The sequence below is a fragment of the Vidua macroura genome, chromosome 2, assembly GCF_024509145.1.
Source record: "Vidua macroura isolate BioBank_ID:100142 chromosome 2, ASM2450914v1, whole genome shotgun sequence".
Classification (NCBI taxonomy): Eukaryota; Metazoa; Chordata; class Aves; order Passeriformes; family Viduidae; genus Vidua; species Vidua macroura.
The window spans coordinates 8,520,715-8,527,797 of record NC_071572.1 but is presented as its reverse complement, the minus strand read 5'-3'; positions in this window follow the sequence as shown (position 1 = coordinate 8,527,797).

The following is a 7,083-nucleotide window of genomic DNA, read 5'->3' as shown; positions in this document are numbered from 1 at the left end:
ATGATGTCCAACTCCAGTTCAGAAGGCTGAATGATTTCTTTATTATAACTATGCTATAATACATTAATATACTATATAAAAGAGGATACTAAAAACTACATACTACTTTCTCTAACTATCATATCTAACTAACTCACAACTTGTGACCTCTCGACAGTCCAGACACAGGTGGATTGGATTGGCCATCAGGCCCAAACAATCCACCATGATCCAACCAAGCAATCACTCTAGGTAAACAATTCTCCAAACACATTCCACAAGAGAAGAACAAGGAGCAGAAATAGAAATTGTTTTGTCTTCCATTTCTCTCTGTGCACCTTTATGAAAAATCTTGAGAGAGAGAGAGAAATGTGCTTGCCACAAGGTTCCAGTTCAGCAAGATGTAGAAGTATGATTGGTTTTCTAGGATCTGGAGAGCTGTTCATGTGCTCAAATCTGAAGATGTCTTTATTGACCTGATTTTAGTGCTGTCTGAGAGTAGGACAGCTCACTTTGCTAGTCCTTTCATAAAAGCCACATTAATATCAGTTTTATGGTGTTGCTCAATGTACTGTCAGTGAAGTCACACACATTTATAATACCAAAGCTGCATAGGTAAATGTTTCATGGTGAACATTTTAACAATCCTGCTCCTCTTTGGATTCTCAGTGCTCTGATTAGGGCTAACGTGCATTTTAGTTATTGCTGGCTCCTTTTTTACTCAGGAATCTGAACAGGATGCCAGGCAGCTGAATCCCCTTGACATTTTTATAACACATGCATAGACCTGCTGGCATAGCGTGTGAGTAAGAGGGTCCAACATTTCCAGAAGGGTAGTTTCACTCATTCTATTCCTCTGTGAACATATACAGCAAAGGATGGCAGTCCCTGCTCTGTCTTGCACAAACTGCTCACACCATGAGCTGTTCTGGTGCTTCATAGAAATACTGGATGGACTTTACATATCCTGAGCACTGGATTCCACTGTGTGGAATCACTGAACCTCCTGCACCCTCCTGCATGTGCAATACCCAGCCTGTGTGCTGGCAGCCAAAAACATCCCAGCAGGCAGATTTATGGAACATGTGTAGACTGTCTGCACAGTGCTCGCAGAGCAGATCTGACACTTCCTAGAGGCATTGGAATGCTACCAAATAGACTTTCTGCCCCATGGACCCTGAAACGTGGTGCCCTGAAGGGTTTCTGTTATGCCTGTAGGGACTTTCACTGCCTTGACATACAGCAGAAAAGCACTGCAAGGATTAATCCACTTGGGCAGGTTAAGCATCCTGGGATTGCTGTGTGGTAGCTGTGGTAGTGTGGAAGACAGCATTATGATGCCACCCAGATTCCTCATTAATTCATTACTTGAATTTACTAGTGATGACTGCAAATGTGGTGAATAAGGCAAACAGCAATAATGTAGGGAGTTTTTCTACAGGAGAAAACAATTTATCAGCATTCAAAGGGCTTAAACCAAATGCATAACAGGTAGCATAACTAATAGCTTGCAGTGTTTTTCATTTTTCATTACATTTATTATGCTTTAACCAGGAGTGCTGTTTTCATTGCTGAGTGTACTTGAAGGATAGGGTGTTGTTTTTTCTGTGTTTTTACAGAGATGCTCCTGCCTGGCTCCTGATAGCCTAGACCTTCCTTCCACAAAAGTCCTGCTCTTCTGTTCAACCCAGAGAACAGGCCTGGGTCAGTGCAGGTCTATCAAGTCTTACTCACATCTGACTCATTCAATAATCCCCTGGTCCAATACCTCACCCCACACATCCGCATGGCTGTGCTGGAGCCCCTCTCCAGGACCCTGCACTGCTGGGGGCAGCTGCCAGCCAAATCCATCTCCTGCTCAGAGGCACAAGGAGTGGACTGACCCCCCCTGTCCTGTTCCTCTTCCCTGCAGGGCTGGCTGTGGGCTCCTGCTTGTGCAGGCACACCCAGACCTCACACGCAGGCAGGCACTGAGGTTGTGCTGTGTCCCAAGAGGGAATGTTCATGCTAACTTTGGTGCTCAAAGTCCAGGTGCAGATCCAAAGTTAGTACTAAATCTGGGTCTGATCCTAGCTGAGGTCATGGGGACCACAGGGCCCCAGAGGTATTTAATGTCATTTTAGACAGCTGGGAGTCTTGGATCCACACAGATCCAGCAGATGGGACACAGGACCAGTGGGGCACTGAGGGCAGAAACTAGTGGCCAGCAAGGACATCCTACAGCACCTCATATGGCCCCAAATCCAGTGCTTTGGCAACCATTCCCTCATTATATTCATGGCCTGTAGAGGATTACTCCTATTCTATGCCTAGGAAGAAAAGTGCAGGATTGCTTATTAGCAGTTCACAGACTCTGTAAATACTTGTAATACTTGTAAATACTCTGCAGCACATTAACAGCAGTGGAGGGATTCTCTGATTATCTGTGTGTGATCTTCCAAAAGTGAGCTAACATTAACTAGAGATTTAGTAGACAAAGAGGGGCAGAAATCTTCTTTATAATTTTCTCAAGGAGGAAGAACAGCATTTTTTCCTGTGTACTACAAGGAAGAGAGCACAGTAACCACAGCAGGTATGAGGCCCGCAGAAAGAATTTGCAAATGATTAGTATAACTTAGGAAGGACTGAGTGGGGAGCCTGGACAACCAGGAGAGAGCAAAGCAAAAATTCTCAAACATAATTAAATATTTTATTTGAGCCAGCTTACATCAGGAATGACACCACGTACAGCAGATTTACTCATTGTCTGGTAGCGGAAGCAGTCGCCTGTGAAAGTCTGAGCTGCTAAAAGGGAAATACAAGAATAACTAAATAGCGAGGAAGCACCAAGGTTTGGTTGCCTGAAGTCCTCTAGAACTCCTGAATTAATGTTTGCCTCTCATAAGAAAGGGCTGTAAGTAATCCATAATTCTCTTGCTGCCTTTCAAATTTTGTGAGAGAAGGAACAAGAGCTGCACAAAGGTCTGAGCAGTGCAGTGAACTGATCATTCAGTCTGGGGAAAGATTTCATGGCTGAGCTGAGATATACTGAGCTTAGTTTTGATTTCCAGGAATGTGTAATACTGGTAGAAAGTCTGAAAAACAGATTTCACAAAAAGAGAAAGGTTTCTTCTTTCTTCTGTGTCTCCCATTTCTCAGTTAATCAGTTGATTAATCGAGAAAATAAACTATGCTTTTTTGATTATTTTGCCATGGCTATTTAGCCAGCTGCCTTTCAAATACAGAGCCCAGAATTTTTGGGTCTTGCCCAAGGTTATGTGTACAGAGACACTTCATAAGCCACAATCAACATTTAATTCAGCCCAGCATTTGTTCTCATGACTAATGGGATACAGCTATTTGCAAGGTTATTTGATTCTTGCTCAATCTTGTTACCAGCTTTTTGAAGAAATCCCAAACCTTTGTGGCCTCTGTAAAGGCTGATGATCTTTTCCATGTGTATGTGTGTAGAGGATTTTTCTCTAGGGGCAGGAAATCTGAGGTGCCTCCATTCAGACAACAAATCCTTCACAATCACAGTCAAAGCATTGCCTGTCCTTGCCAAATCCCTTGGAAAGTTCCTTGTGGTCTGCATTATATGCTAGAGGATTAATGAACGCTGTTGCTCTTTAATGGGCCTATTTTCAGGGGATTGGCACTCATGCAAAGTAGGCTCCAACACAAGCATATTATATCTAGAAAGAAGGATGAGCACCAAGATCCTCAATCTTTGCTGATCAAAGTTTACTTAGTTGAGCCAAAACTCAATTCCAACTCTAAGGAACAGCAGTGATAGCTGGAGAAGTGTACTGAAGAGTTGGCAGGGCAAATGCAGGTCATGCCTAGTGACTTAAGTGCAAAATAATATTAATTGAAGGGAGAAAGACAAATCACACAGGTTATAGAATCACAGAGTCACAGAATGGTTTGGGTTGGAAGGGACCTTAAAAGTCCTCTTGTTCCAACCATCCTGCCTCAGGCAGGGACACCTTCCACTAGGCCAGGCTGTTCAAGGCCTGATCCAACCTGGCCATGAACTCTCCCAGGGATGGGGCACCCACAAGTTCCCTGGACAACCTTTTCCAGTGCCCCAGGACCCCTGAAGTCATGAGACTTCACCGGTCCCTCTCCATCTCACAGGCAGCAAGTTCAATGCACCTGACTGACTTCTGTCTGTCCAGCAGCCTCACCTGATCTGCCCACCCACCATCTGTAGGTGAGGTGAATGCTCTCCCTGCTCCCACTCCTGGCCAGTTTGGACTCATGGAGGAGGAGCACTCCATGGCTCCCCGCTGCTCACGTGGCCAATTCCCTGCTGGTGGCAGCAGGGTGTGGGGTGGCTGTGTCCCAGCCCCGAGAGGTGGGAACCCCACCATGCCCCCAGGCTTGGCCCATGTGATCCACAGCCCCTCTGTAGTGTAGGACACCTGTTTCAGAAGGTGAAGACAGGACTCAGCACAGCAATGCCAACTCAGTGGTGTTAAAACACCTGTTTTGGGTGATGCAAACCGAATTCTGTTTGTGGCCCAAAATTGGGGCCAACTTTCCCATCCTGTTCCCAATTCTGTGCCCAGGTGAACTTGGCCTGGGTGTCACTGTGCCAAAGGTTTGTGTTTGACACACTTCCAGCCACTGCTGCCTGGGTTCTGTGCCACACACAGTGCTTGTGGCTGGTTGCTCTTGTTTGGGTAACAAAGAAAGAAAACCTTGAGCACCTGAAATAAGAAACGCTGTAGTGCAGACACTGAACTGAGTACAAGAACAGGCAGCTGCACAGAATCCTTGGCTTAGGATAGAAATGAGGGTGTGAGAGTGCTGTCCTGACATGTCCCTACTATCAGGGCAGCCTGCTGTGCTCTCTGGTGGTGTAAGGATGGGATCTGCACTGCTCTGGTTGCCCTGGAGGCTCTCCTGCATGTCCTGGGGTGTGCTCTCCCCATGGATGGGCTCCAGCCACAGCAGAGCCCTTGGGTTTTCTGCAAGACACTGTCCCACTGATGGGTGATCACATCCTGTGACCTCCTGCCCTGCTGGGCTGCCCCAGGAGCCCCTGCCCTGTGCCATGGGGCTGAACTGCCACCCCAGGGCAGCCTCAGTGGGGCAGGTTCTTCCCTGCAAACCCCAAGAATAGAGCCCCACAGATGGTGCACTGTTCTTGTCCTGAGGCAGACTGAAATGTTTGTAATTGGTATCACTTGAAATATATCTGCTTACTTTGGGAATTGAACTAATTGAAAAGAAATGTCTGCCAGCACCACAGGATCCCTGCATGATTCACCAGCAGGCTTATGAGACCCACTCCACAGCTCAGATTTATGACTTCAGTCCCAGAGCAGGTTTGGGGGATTCCTGAGGACAGGGTGCTAGAGGGGAAATAGCACAAGCACCTCTCTAGGGCATTTTCCTTGTGCAGAGCAGCCCTGTGGTCTCCTCTGGGGCACTGCCACCTGTGACAGGACACAGCCACCTCTGAAGGGAGCAGAGGCAGGATGTCTAAAACATTTCAAACTCAGACTGACTTCAAGCAATAAAATGGCTTAATCCCAGTCCAACAATTACAGAACATACCTCATGTGGTGATCTATGCATATGCCTTATAGGCATATAATCCTATAATGGAGAGCTATTGATAGCATGGTCTACAGAGAAAAAAGACAGAGCTTTCAGATCCCCCTGTCTTAATCCTCTGTGCTGTGACACAGCTGGGTCTTTCTTAAGTCCATTTGTAACCCTGAATTTCCTGTATTTTGTGTAATTTCAATGCCCCATCTTTTCCTTTAAATTTCTCACACATTCTTGCAATGGGAAGAACTTTTAAAAGTGTAGCTAAATAACTTGATTTTGAGAAGCACTGCAGAGGAGATAGGGGAAGATGTATATAATTTGTCTCCTACCAGCTTTATGAATGTATCTCTCTCAGGAAAGGTAACAATTCCATCCAGAAATAATTCCATTAGACGTGAAATATCAGAGCTGTGAATCACTGGGCATTACAGAGCATCTTCCCAGCAGGAGAGAATCCGAAAACTGCACCAGAGAGAGAAGTTTAATTCTTATTGTAACACTAGGGAGGACAGTGCAATCAAAAACAGCTATAGGAAGTTGCAGTACAGCTGAACTATCTATTTCACTAGTTGTCTTCCTGGGAAAAGGAAACCAGGGGATTATAGTTATTCTCCCAGTAATACAGTTGTTTTGCTCAGGGTAGTAACTAGAATTCACAAGACTGCAATTAAGGACTCAGGAAAGCATGTTAAATAAATTCCTCTGAAAGACTATTGTAGTGACTATGCACAAATTGCTTCTAGGTGTCCATGCAGCAGGAGTAACTGGGTCTGCCAAGGAAAAGCTTTTCTGATGTTCTGAGAGGGCAGTATGTCCAACCTGTATCAGAGGTTTTTAAAGGCAGGATGGATCCTGAATTGTGGGGGCAGTCAGTTATTGCCACTTGGAGGGGTTTAGCTCTGACTGTAGGAAAAAGGCATCAGTTCCTTGTTCTTGTCCCTGCAGCTCCACAGAACTCCACTGTTGCACTGTGGATGACTATGGGAGCATCCCTCCCACAGAGGTGGCCCTCTGAGATCATCATAATTAGGCAGAACATTTGTTTCACCTGTAACTTTTAGGACTTGCCCCATTCTGCAAAGGGACAAAGCTGTTTCCCAGGGCTCGCTGCTGATGCTCAGGACCACAGTGCGTTTCCCTACTCTTCCCCATTGCTGAGGTGGGCAGAAGAAGGATCACAAACATGTTTATTCTGAACATTGTGTATTGCAAGTAACAATAATCGGTGTCCTGCTGACTTGCAAGGTTAATTTATAGACATGGGACCTAAGCTTTGGGAGAAATAAATTCACAGAAATTGCATGGACCTTAAGCACTCAGCATCTCTGAAAGCAAGCCCATACTGCCTGTCTCAAGATTACTGCTGCCTGTGAGAAACAGGTGTCAAAGACACACAAAAAAAAAATAAAGGAGGTCCTTGTAGGTTGTTCGCTAGGCAGCTAAAAAGGTAATCTGCAGAGTGTTTGCCTTACATGGCTTAACTGGATTAGCCTCTACATATTAAATGTCTGGACTGTCTCCAAAAGAGGTAGCAAGTGCCTTTCCTTGCAGCAGTCCTCT